The sequence below is a fragment of the Henckelia pumila genome, chromosome 4 (assembly GCF_033568475.1).
Source record: "Henckelia pumila isolate YLH828 chromosome 4, ASM3356847v2, whole genome shotgun sequence".
In the NCBI taxonomy this organism is placed as follows: domain Eukaryota; kingdom Viridiplantae; phylum Streptophyta; class Magnoliopsida; order Lamiales; family Gesneriaceae; genus Henckelia; species Henckelia pumila.
The window spans coordinates 226,516,868-226,530,598 of record NC_133123.1 but is presented as its reverse complement, the minus strand read 5'-3'; the positions used below and the strand labels follow the sequence as shown (position 1 = coordinate 226,530,598).

Below are 13,731 nucleotides of genomic sequence, written 5' to 3'. Positions count from 1 at the left end.
TTGTTGGTATATTATCTTTATGTTGATTATTATTATTTATTTAAACCAATATCTACTCAAATTAAACCTAAAAATCAATCCCTATACCGATTAAAAAATCTTTAGCCGCCTCCCCCATATTTTTTCATCATCTTCCTCACGTTTCATCAGAAAGTTTTACACCATAGCCAAAGTCTTCTAGGTTTTCAAGAAATCAAGAAGATCCGTTCGTCCCGGAGTGCCGTACACGCGATTATTGTCTCGTTTCTTCGTTTATCTTCGTCTAAGGCATGTCTAAATCCTTTTCCTGGCCACCATATAAGCTAATTATCGTTTAATTCAGATTTTTAATGGTTTTATGCTGCTTTGTTGGTATCTCATGATATTTCTCCATGTTAGATCAGAAATTGTGCATGAATGCTTTTTTTCCTCTACATGCTCACATTTTTCTCCTGTCATGGACTACTGATGGATTGCTGGGTCACATTCTAAGAGTGCTTTAGGGTCCTTAGATTCGAACCATGGCAGGGCTTGGGTCTGAGAATGGCTAGGCCGATCGGGTGTGTGGCTGGGGGTGCAGATCGGGCAGGTTAGGGTTGTTTGGAAGGGGCTCGATCTTTCCTTCCTTGTGTTGCATGGAGTCGGGGTCAAGGTAGGGCTAGGACCGCCCAGATGTGGGCTACATCTGGGCAGTGGCGCTCCGGCCAGGGGCGGCCGGAGCTGGCCGACAGCAGGCCAAGAAGGCCTGCTGCTCTCGGCCAAGACGAAGGGAGGGCAAGGGGGGTCAGGTTATGGGTTAGGGGTAGAGTCGGGTGGTCATGGGTGGTTTGGGTCGGGTCAGTAGTGTAGTGGGTCGGGTCAGTTGGGTCCGGGTTCGGGTTAGGTGGGCCGGACTCGGGTATTTTAATTTTAAGTAATTAATGTTTTAATTGATTTTTGGGCTTTAAAAATAGTTAGAAAATTATTTTGGCCTCCAAATAATTTTATTTGGGCCTTAAATAATTAATTTAAGTTAGCCCAATGATTTTTATGGGCTTGGGAGCCCATGAATATTTTTGGGTCAGTCAGTGGATTTTTGGGCCAGTCTAGAATTTTATTGAATTTAATTAATTTAATGGGCTTAAATATTTTTATTTTGGCCCAGTTAAGTTAATCAAGTTATTTGGGCTAAGATATGATTTTTGGGCTTTAATTTAAGTTTAATGGACTTAGAGTGAGTGACCAGCAGTCTGGACCAACCCATGAAAAATAACTAAGTTCGGAATATATATTTAATTATTTTTATGCATGAAGTTTATATTTTAAGTATTAGTATATTTATTATGAAAATAAATTAAATATATATTACGGACATATTTTCAGTGCATGCATTCATGAAAAATTTACATGTTATGATTATGATCAAGTGTTGAGCAAAATATTTTTATGATGGAAATTGAAGTAGTGTGACAGCACAGAGGTGGTTATCCACTATTTATGTTAAGAGGTAGTTTACTACCAGCACAGAGGTGATTTATCACCGCCACGTACGTTGGTTCAGGAGACTGATCAGTCGGCACAGATTTAGTCACACTTACTGATAGGACCATATTATGTTTCAAAATGTCGTGCTCAACTATATTATGTATGCTTATGATGTTAAGTTATGTTTACGTTCAAGAATAAGATCAGTGATGTTTATGGAAAGATGATGAAATATTTTATGCATGCATGTACATGTATATGTATTAGTAAAATTATGTGATGCATTATTTTTAACCTTGTTATAAAGGATTAGGCATGTTGAGCCCCTAGGCTCACTACGCTTATATGCTGCAGGTGAGTCAGATGATTTTGACGTTGCTCCTACCGGTGGCGAGGACGTATGAGCGAGCTGGTAGTGGACCCCGTGACTGTCGCAGATTTTAGTTGATATTTAAGAAACATTTATTTTATTATGCTGAGTTTTTAAACAAGTTCTTCTTTTTATTATTTTATTTATGAGAATTTTGAATTATCAAACTTAGTATTTTTATTTCTTGCATAAGGATATTTTCAGCAATTAATTAAGTTATTTTTATGTAGTAATATTATTTCTTTTATGTTTATACATATATGTATGGGCGTATATATATAGTATTATTTTAAAAAAAAAATTCCGCATTTATTTGTAGTAGATGTTTCAATTGGTATCAAAGCGCGGTCCTTGGAGGGTGTCCTACTGCCACGTGAAGCTCAGAAATCCTATTACCGGTCTGTAAGTTTTAAATTTTTTCTGATGAATTATAAGGAGCATATGTAATGATTTAAGATTTTCATGTTAGAAAAGTTTTAGAACCCTTAAGTCATGCATTGCGATTTACGTAAAGAAACATGTGGTGCAGAATGCCTCCGAGACAGGTGAACAGACGCGGGGGACCTCCACCTCCACCTCCGCAGAAACCTCTTGCAGCATTGGAGCAGGCCAATGCAAATATGATGGCGGGGATCACTGCTTTGTTAGAGCAGCAAACTACACGACCTAGGCTTACCCATGATGAGGATGTGGCTGAGCGGTTCCAGAAGAAGGGACCAAAGGAGTTTACAGGCACCACTGATCCGCTCATTGCCGAGGGATGGATCCGATCACTGGAGTCTATCTTTGACTACATGGGGATTACAGATGTGGACAGAGTCAAGTGTGCAGTATATATGATGAGAGGGGATGCAACCTCATGGTGGGAGGGCACCGTTAGAGGCGTGAACCTACCTACTTTGACTTGGATAGAGTTCAGACGTATGTTCTATGCCAAGTATTTCACTGAGAATGTGCGCAGCCGCATGATCCGGGAGTTCATGAGTCTCCGTCAAGGGGACAAGTTTGTGGTGGATTATATCACCCAGTTCGAGAGAGGGTGTCGCTTCGTGCCTCTTATTGCTGACAGTGCACCGGATAAGTTGAGACAGTTTGTGGATGGATTGCGGGCTGACATCAAGCATGACGTTCGCATGTTGGATGTCACTACTTATGAGGCGGCAGTTAGCAGAGCATTGCGTTCTGAGGAAGGGAGACGAGAGATGCAGAGGGAACAGCAGGGCAAGAGGCAGTTCCAGCCGGGAGCTTATCGACCATCTTCGCAGCCTCCTGCGAAGAAGCAGTTTACTGGGCCGCCTAAGGGCCCGAATCAGCAGGGACAGCAGCCGAGGCCTCAGGGGTGCCAGCCGCAGCAGAGGGGCGGGGCCCCTAAGACAGGAGTAGTTCCCTTGTGCCCGCAGTGTCAGAGGCCTCACTCAGGTCAGTGTTTGATCGGTTCCAATGTTTTCTACCACTGCAAGGAGCTAGGGCATGTGGCATACAACTGCCCAAGGAAGAAGAACACCACTGGGCGGGTGTTTGTCATGCAGGCTGAGGAGGCAGACCCAGATACCTCCTTAATCACCGGTATATCCTAACTTATTCTTTTAAGAAATTTTTGGGAATTTACTTCATGATTTTAATTTGCATGGGTTGCCTGATTGCATGATTAGAGTAAGATGTATTTATTACTTGTGTTTAATTAAGAGAAATATTTTATAACTTTTATTGGGAGAGAGTAAATTTAGTCTGCGATTGTTGGGATTTTCTGCGTGCAGGGAGAATTCTAGTAGGAGAAAACTCCACGTATGCGTTGCTAGATTCGGGAGCTACGCATTCGTTTATCTCCCTGGAGTTTATCAGACGGATAGGCATTAAGCCCGAGGTTACTGAAACAGGGTATGATGTAACTATGCCATCTGGACAGGTTCTTTCTACCACTAGTATCTGCAGAGGCATGGAGATGGATTTACAGGGGCGCACCGTCAGGGCAGATTTAGTGGTCTTACTGTTGACTGGATTCGATCTGATTTTGGGTATGGATTGGCTGTCGGTCAACGGAGCAGTGATTGATTTTCGGCAGAGAACAGTGGCAGTGAAACCAGAGGAGGGCGACCAGTTTGTTTTCTATGAATCTCCGAGCAGTGAGATCTCGCCTGTGATTTCTTATACACGTGCGAGGAAGTTATTGAGACGTGGTTGCCAGGGGTTTCTCGCCAGTGTGGTCACTTCATCAAAACCACCCAGTCGATCATTGTCAGATATAGAGGTGGTTCGTGACTTTTCAGATGACTTTCCGGAGGACGTTTCGGGAGTTCCACCAGCTAGAGAGGTGGAGTTCAGTAATTATCTGATACCAGGTACTGTGCCTATCTCTAAGGCACCGTATCGACTTGCTCCTATAGAGATGAAAGAGTTGAAGGAGCAGATTCAAGAGTTGTTGGAGAAGGGCTTTATTCGCCCTAGCTTTTCTCCTTGGGGAGCTCCAGTGTTGTTTGTGAAGAAAAAGGATGGTAGCATGAGACTTTGCATCGATTACCGAGAGCTCAACAGGGTCACTGTGAAGAACAAGTATCCACTGCCGAGGATTGAAGATTTGTTTGATCAGTTAGAGGGAGCTTCGGTGTTCTCTAAGATCGATCTGCGATCTGGCTATCATCAGTTGAGGATCAGAGATGCAGATGTGACCAAGACTGCTTTCCGGACACGCTATGGGCATTACGAGTTCTTAGTAATGCCGTTTGGATTGACCAATGCTCTAGCGGTCTTCATGGATCTCATGAACCGCGTATTTCAGCCGTACTTAGATCAATTTATCATAGTCTTCATTGATGATAACTTGATCTACTCGAGGAGCATTGAGGAGCATAGACAGCACTTGCAGACAGCATTGCATACTTTAAGGGAGCATCGACTGTATGCGAAATTCAGTAAGTGCGAGTTTTGGCTAGAGCAGGTGGCGTTTCTTGGCCATATAGTTTTGAGAGATGAGATAGCAGTGGATCAGACGAAGGTACAGGCAGTGCAGGATTGGGGAATTCCGAAGAATGCTTCAGAGATTCGCAGTTTCTTGGGTTTAGCAGGCTACTACCGGAAGTTCATCAAGGGATTTTCTTCTATTGCAGTACCCTTGACTTCCTTCACCAAGAAAAATGCGAAGTTTGTATGGAGTTTAGACTGTCAGAGGAGCTTCGATCGACTTAATGAAGCACTCATATCTGCGCCAGTGTTGGCGATGCCTGTTTCACATGAGGAGTTAGTGGTTTACACGGACGCGTCTAAGCTAGGGTTAGGCGCCGTATTGATGCAGAGTGGCCGATTCATTGCCTATGCGTCAAGACAGTTGAAGATTCATGAGCAGAACTATCCGACGCATGACTTGGAGCTAGCAGCAGTGGTTTTTTCTTTGAAGATCTGGAGGCACTATTTGTACGGTGAAAAGTACAAGATTTTCACGGATCACAAGAGTCTCAAGTACTTCTTCAATCAGAAGGAGTTGAACATGAGACAGCGCCGATGGTTGGAATTAGTGAAGGACTACGACTGTGACATTAGCTACCATCCGGGTAAGGCTAATGTGGTGGCTGATGCGTTGATTCGGAAGACTTCAGTGGTATCCTATTTGACAGTACAGTTGCCACTACATGAGGAGATTCAGAGATTCGGTTTGGAGTACTATTCGGGCGGTCACGCACCGAGTTTGTCAGTGTTATTAGTATAACCGAATCTTCGAGATCGTATCAGGGATGGACAGCCTGCCGATGAGGAGTTGCAGCGATTGAGGCAGAAGGATGAGGCCAAGGGCAATCTTATTTTTTCTGTCAGTGATGGTATTATATAGTACCGTGGTCGTGTGTGCGTACCGAATATTGATCAGTTGAGGACTGAGATCCTGACAGAGGCTCACACATCTCCGTATTCCATTCATCCAGGAAGTACGAAGATGTATAAAGATTTGCAGACGTTGTATTGGTGGCCCGGCATGAAGAGTGATATCGCACGATTCGTATCTGAGTGCTTGACTTGTCAGCAGGTCAAGGCAGAGCATCAGCGTCCAGCAGGGTTGCTTAATCCTCTACCCATTCCGGTATGGAAGTGGGAGAACATCACGATGGACTTTGTAGTTGGCCTTCCGAGGAGTACTAGAGGGTGTACAGCTATTTGGGTGATCGTGGACAGACTCACCAAGTCAACTCATTTCTTGTCGGTGAGGACTACATACTCATTGATACAGTATGCTGAGCTTTACATCAAGGAGATTTTTAGACTGCATGGCATACCAGTGTCGATAGTGTCAGACCGGGATCCGAGGTTTACATCTGTTTTTTGGAAGAGTTTGCACACAGTATTAGGGACTAGATTACTGTTCAGTACAGCTTTCCACCCCCAGACAGACGGGCAGTCTGAGAGGGTGATTCAGGTTCTCGAAGATCTATTGAGAGCTTGCGTCATTGATTTTCAGGGCTCTTGGGAGACTAGATTGCCGTTAGTGGAGTTTACCTATAACAACAGTTTCCAGGCATCTATAGGTATGGCTCCTTATGCAGCTCTCTATGGGAGGAGATGCAGATCTCCAGTGCATTGGGATGAGGTTGAAGAAAGGATTTTACTTGGACCCGAGATTATACAGCAGACTGCAGACATTGTGACTCAGATTCGGGATCGTATGAGGACTGCTCAGAGTCATCAGAAGAGTTATGCTGATACTCGATGACGAGATCTTGAGTTTGTGGTTGGTGATCATGTATTTTTGAAGGTATCACCCATGAAAGGTGTGATGAGATTTGGTCGCAGAGGCAAGTTGAATCCGAGGTATATTGGACCATTCGAGGTCTTGGAGAGAGTTGGCACGTTGGCCTACCGTTTGGCTTTGCCACCAGGGCTTGCGGCAGTGCACAACGTCTTCCATGTATCCATGCTTCGGAGATACATCTCAAACCCGTCGCATGTGTTGGATTACGAGCCTCTACAGTTGACACCGGAGTTAGCATTTGAGGAGAGGCCAGTTCGGATCTTGGCTAGGGAGGAGCGAAGACTGAGGACGCGGGTCATACCGATAGTTAAAATCCAGTGGCTGAATCATTCGGAGGAGGAAGCCACTTGGGAGACTGAGGCGGACATGAGGACTCGCTATCCGGAGTTATTCGGGTAAGTACCTTAATTTCGAGGACGAAATTCATTTTAAGGGGGGAAGAATTGTAGCACCCGAAAAATTTTAATACGTAAATTCGCATGCATAATTAGGAAAAATAATTATTTAAAATTTATATTTGGGTTAAATGAAATTTATGTGATATTATGTGAAATATATGCATGATTTAAATTTATTTTAGCATTTAACCCGCAATTATGGTATTTTTAGATTTTAAAGGAATTAGATGTTTTGATCGCGTAAACGGGACCGTGGATGGACGAGATACCAAAATTCTTAGCCAAAAATATTTTATGAGTTTTATGAGCTTTAAAATAATATTTTAAGGTATTTTGTCAAGAAAATTTTAGTATTTAATTATATACTTATTTAAGGGTTGATTTTTAGCCAAAATAAGTCATTTTATTGACTTTTATTAATTTTTAAAAATCCCTTAAGTCTTAATTTCGGGATTTGAGTTTTAGTATCAGATTATTATTATTATTAGGAGTTTTAAATAAAGTTTTTTTGGTATATTATCTTTATGTTGATTATTATTATTTATTTAAACCAATATCTACTCAAATCAAACCTAAAAATCAATCCCTATACCGATTAAAAAATCTTTAGCGGCCTCCCCCATATTTCTTCATCATCTTCCTCACGTTTCATCAGAAAGTTTCACACCATAGCCAAAGCCTTCTAGGTTTTCAAGAAATCAAGAAGATCCGTTCGTCCCGGAGCGCCGTACACGCGATTATTGTCTCGTTTCTTCGTTTATCTTCGTCTAAGGCATGTCTAAATCCTTTTCTTGGCCACCATATAAGCTAATTATCGTTTAAGTCAGATTTTTAATGGTTTGATGCTGCTTTGTTGTTATCTCATGATATTTCTCCATGTTAGATCAGAAATTGTGCATGAATGCTCCTTTTCCTCTACATGCTCACGTTTTTCCTCATGGACTACTGATGGATTGCTGGGTCACGTTCTAAGAGTACTTTAGGGTCCTTAGAGTCGAACCATGGCAGGTCTTGGGTCTGAGAATGGCTAGGCCGATCGGGTGTGTGGCTGTGGGTGCAGATCGGGCAGGTTAGGGTTGTTTGGAAGGGGCTCGATCTCTCCTTCCTTGGGTTGCATGGAGTTGGGTTCAAGGTAGGGCTAGGACCGCCCAGATGTGGGCTACATGTGGGCGGTGGCGCTCCGGCCAGGGGCGGCGGGAGCTGGCTGACAGCAGGCCAAGAAGGCCTGCTGCTCTCGGCCAAGACGAAGGGAGGGCAAGGGGGGTCGGGTTATGGGTTAGGGGTAGAGTCGGGTGGTTTGGGTCGGGTCAGTAGTGTAGTGGGTCGGGTCAGTTGGGTCCGGGTTTGGGTTAGGTGGGCCGGGCTCGGGTATTTTAATTTTTAAGTAATTAATGTTTTAATTGATTTTTGGGCTTTAAAATTAGTTAAAAAATTATTTGGGCCTCCAAATAATTTTATTTGGGCCTTAAATAATTTATTTAAGTTAGCCCAATGATTTTTATGGGCTTGGGAGCCCATGAATATTTTTGGGCCAGTCAGTGGATTTTTGGGCCAATCTAGAATTTTATTGGGTTTAATTAAGTTAATGGGCTTAAATATTTTTATTTAGGCCCAGTTAAGTTAATCAAGTTATTTGGGCTAGGATATGATTTTTGGGCTTTAATTTAAGTTTAATGGGCTTAGAGTGAGTGACCAGCAGTCTGGATCAACCCATGAAAAATAACTAAGTCCGGAATATATATTTAATTATTTTTATGCATGAAGTTTATATTTTAAGTATTAGTATATTTATTATGAAAATAAATTAAATATATATTACGGACATATTTTCAGTGCATGCATTCATGAAAATTTTACATGTTATGATTATGATCAAGTGTTGAGCAAAATATTTTTATGATGAAAATTGAAGTAGTGTGACAGCACAGAGGTGGTTATCCACTATTTATGTTAAGAGGTAGTTTACTACCAGCACAAAGGTGATTTATCACCGCCACGTACGTTGGTTCAGGAGACTGATCAGTCGGCACAGATTTAGTCACACTTACTGATAGGACCATATTATGTTTCAAAATGTCGTGCTCAACTATATTATGTATGTTTATGATGTTAAGTTATGTTTACGTTCAAGAATAAGATCAGTGATGTTTATGGCAAGATGATGAAATATTTTATGCATGCATGTACATGTATATGTATTAGTAAAATTATGTGATGCATTATTTTTAACCTTGTTATAAAGGATTAGGCATGTTGAGCCCCTAGGCTCACTACGCTTATATGATGCAGGTGAGTCGGATGATTTTGATGTTGTTCTTACCGGTGGCGAGGACGTATGAGCGAGCTGGTAGTGGACCCCGTGACCGTCGCAGATTTTAGTTGATATTTAAGAAACATTTATTTTATTATGCTGAGTTTTTAAACAAGTTCTTCTTTTTATTATTTTATTTATGAGAATTTTAAATTATCAAACTTAGTATTTTTATTTCTTGCATAAGGATATTTTCAGCAATTAATTAAGTTATTTTTATGTAGTAATATTATTTCTTTTATGTTTATACATATATGTATTGGCGTATATGTATAGTATTACTTTTAAAAAAAAAAATTCCGCATTTATTAGTAGTAGATGTTTCATGTGAGGTTGAGACCTAAAATCAAGAGTGCTAGGAGTTTTGAGTTAGCCGATGGGATAAGTCCTACGATTGGAGTGGGTTGTATAAACGGGTTGTATAAGCCAACGTCTTTTAGTGGATCATTCTCTCGTGAAAGAAGGGGTGACGTAGGAGTTTTATCTCTGAACATCCATAAACAAATTCGTGTATCTTTACATTATTGCACTTACTTTTGCTACTGTTTTTTGAGATGCATTGTTTTCAAAATGATTTACGAAATGTTTAATCTATTTCTACGAAGGATTATTTTGAGTGTCTTCCGCTTGGTTTGAAAATCAAACTCAATTTAATTCATCGGTGTTCAAATATTTCAAGAACGAGCATTCTAACTCAAAGAATCTTCCTAGCTAAATCGATCCTAACAAGTATGTATTCACCCCCTCTATACACACACCCGATCTCAACAAAAAATATGTTGAATTCTTGAAAATATATTATATTTACTCAATTAAATTCCGTGAAAATAATGTGGAATTCTGACAAGTATAAAAATTTCTGGGGAGACCGAAAGGGTTGATCATTATCCATTAATGTAGGGTTGATCAAGTATAAGGTCTTCTTTATCTAAGCATTAATCATGTGGGGTTGGGGAAGACCATATAAGGTAGACGGTAGAGTCTTTTATCTTCTTTCTCAAGTTATATTTGAAAATATAAAAGATATCAAAATCAAATCGGTATTAATTAAGTTTAAATGTATTCCTTTCGTGGAATTAGTCAAAAAACAAATTAAATTAACATCATATGTTTAGGGTCAAAATCAACCACCACTCTTGGGCCCTTCCAAATACGACTTGTCACTTGTCCTCGGGACTTTGAGAATAAATTTTGCCTACCAAAACATCAAGTGGGTTCGAGTCCACGACGCTGTGCTTGGAAATAATTACCAATCTTTGTGATTGGAAATTGGAATCAATAGCCATCCTAATATTCTAAAATTTGACAGTTTCTTTTGGTTAAAATTCGACAGTTACGTTCGAGATGTGAATTTTGTTACGTGCGAGATGTGAATTAAATTCGACAGTTTCTTTTGGTTTAAAATTTGTCAGCAATAAGTCTTAAATTCAACCTTAATTAGAAAAAACATAAAACCTTGAATTTGTTTTTTAAGATTTTTTTTGAGGGAGTATTTTTCAGATTTTTAACGATTAGAATTTGGCAAACACTTGTATGCAACCGTTGCACGGGTCATATTCGTGTGACGGGTCTCTTATATGGGTTATCCATTAAAAAGTATTACATTTTATGTCAAAAGTATTACTTATTATTATAAATATGGATAGGATTGACCCGTCTCACGAATGAGACCGTTGCACAGGAGTGTTACTCTTAGAATTTTGGTATTTGTGTTTTAAAATATATACTATGTAAGTCGATAGTCTTTATGTGAAACCTCGGATTTTTTTTAGCAAGATATTAAAATCTTGAAAGTGATTGTAGCAAGATAAATTAATATCAAGAATATTGAAAGTTTGCATATAAAGATAAAATATATGCAAGATAAGTAGATTTGACATATTAAGTTATCTGCGATCTAGAAGAAAGCAAATCTTGGAGATAGAATCCTATTCAAACTTTGAAAGCTAGGAGTCCTAGTTGAACCCATCTACTATTGATGCCTATAAATATATACTCAGACCTTTAAGGAAAATACACACAGAATTTTCCCTACATTCTCTTCAAATTTTCGAGAAAGGTAGGGTTAGATAAGATCTCAAATGCTTTCTTAAGTTCAAAAATGCAGCACTACGTTCAGAATTCTTCGGCGATGCTAAAGAGATTAGAATTCGATCTCCACTATTCAAATTGTAGCATAAGATGTTATCAATATGAATTTCAAATTTCAGCCCGATCCAACGGCTATACATTTTCTTACGATTTTTACAAGCATTCTCCACAGATTCTACCCGGGAAAGAAGCATCTCCTGTTCGTGGTCTGGAAAAGGATCCAAACTACCTCCAAACAAGATCTCCACCGTTCACAATTTAGATACGTCCTTAGGAATTTCCAGACCAAATTTCATGTCAATCCGACGGTTCGATATGTCTCAGATCTTTTGGCAAGGTGACTGCATTTTTGGAAGATCAAAGTTGAACCAATTCAAATAGTTCGATCTCGTACGAATAGAATCGATAAGTAGGATTTACGTTTGAAAATACTATTTACGTGTTAAAATTTTGATCGTTCATGATATATTTTGGAATCTTGTTACGTAATTGATAAGTTAAGGTCCTGATGCGATAGGTAATAATAATCTACCTATGACCTCATCCCTTAGAGAGATTACATATAAGGTACTTGTCAGGATCAAAAACAAGCTACTGAACTGGATCAATTCTCTACTGGTGAGATCCCTTCTATTCAGTCAGTAGTGAGTTGCTACAGTTATCTCATTGAGTCCAGTAGTGTTAGTCACTGAACTCTCTTTTCTTCTTAATCTCAGTATCAATTGACCAACAAGTGAGAATGTATGGAATAAGGTCAACTAAGAGATTGAGCATGCATCAAGTGAGGCTCTACTGGATGTATGTGTGTTCAACAGAAAATAATCAACACAAGTATTTGTTTCTGGATGTTCGAAGCTCAAACTCCTACGTCACCTTTTCTTCTGTTTCTTCAGAAGGTATCACTCTACAGGACTTTGAGTATTACAACTCTTTTCAACACCCCACCTCAGCTAGGACTTACTCTACTGCCTTCTGCAGAGACTCCTAGATGATAAGTGTATTTTATACACTTAATTTATATATGATTTTAATTGTTAATTGTTTGTTTCGAGCAGATTTATGCGGAGTTTTGTTGATTTTGTGTTCGTAGGGAATTATGGACATATTGTGGAGAAAAGAAGAAATTAATGGAAAAGAAGAATTATTGTGGAAGAAGAAGAAAAGTGTCTGAGAAGAAAAATAAAGAGAAAAGAATTAAAGAGAAGGAAAATAAAAGAAGAATTGAAACGTACAAACAAGAAAGTAGAAGAAAAGGCTAATGGGCTTTGTTATTGGGCCAAAGTTTAGCGCCAATTGTTAGCGCTTAAAGAGAGGAATCGCGCTTCTGCTGGGAAACTTTTGAAGATTGAGGTCGAGAGAAAGGCGCGCTCGCGCGTGTCCTTGGAGCGCCCGCCCTGTCGCTGTATATCATGTTTTAATTATTTCGGGCAAGTATTCTATGGGCTTTTTGGATGGGCCTTTTCACACGATATAAAAGGAATTGAATCAGACTTGAAGAAAGAAGGGCCCCCACACACCACACGCATATCAGAGAAATATTTGATCGTGTGATTTCTGAAGATTTTTGAAGGAATTTATGGGCTTAACTTGAAGAACGAAGATGGAGTTCGCTAGTCCGGACACGGCATCGCAACGAAGGATTTGTTTCTTATCTTTTATTTTAATTCTGAATTTATGTTTGGATTTTTGAACATGTTTTGTTTTATTCAGAATTTTATTATGAACTAAATTTTTTGAGTCTAGAGGTCGGATGGAACCTGGTGTAGACGCTTTCATGAATTTTTGATTTTATTGAATTGAGTTTCTTCTAGATTAATTGTTTTTTTCTAGAATTGATTTTCTTTTCAATTATCTGATCAATAATTGATTTGTAATATTTATTTGAAATCTGGCAATCGAGAGAGGAGATTTTGAATAGGACCATTGGAAAATACACTGTTAATTATTTATATATCTCGGGAGAGTGTATAATTTTAACAGAGCTTTTAAAAAGAACATTGTTTTGTGATAGATCACTGCGATAAATTCTTAATAGGGATATTGGAATTTAATTGTAGTTGATAAAAATTATTTGTTGCTCTGGAGAGGAAAATAATAAACTTAAGTGTTCTTGGCTATTAATTGACTGAAATTCATGAAACTAAATTAATTAGGATTGATTGTTGTTGAAACCAGGTAAACTCTATACCTCTAGACCATTTTTTTCTGATTGATTATATCTGCAAGTTGTGTGCGTGCTATCACAACAAAACATCCTGATTATTTTTATTTATTGCAAATTTCTCAAATATTGATTTTCTAGATAAATTTTAGACTATTTTAATTACAAGCACTGATTATTTTCAATTTACTCCCTCTGGGATCGACACTTGATTCATTCACTTTA

At 39.3% G+C, this 13,731-nt stretch overlaps 1 long non-coding RNA gene across 2 annotated transcripts; it reads left to right on the top strand.

Annotated features, from left to right (window-relative positions):
* Positions 1–11,531: 11,531 nt before the first annotated feature.
* On the top strand, positions 11,532–13,155 carry LOC140867409 (uncharacterized). Of its 2 annotated transcripts, none has more exons than XR_012145139.1 (2): positions 11,532–11,682; positions 12,062–13,155. It is a non-coding gene; the product is annotated as an uncharacterized lncRNA (long non-coding RNA). The 2 variants fall into 2 exon arrangements; XR_012145138.1 differs by lacking the exon at positions 11,532–11,682 and adding an exon at positions 11,874–11,963.
* Positions 13,156–13,731: the final 576 nt, after the last annotated feature.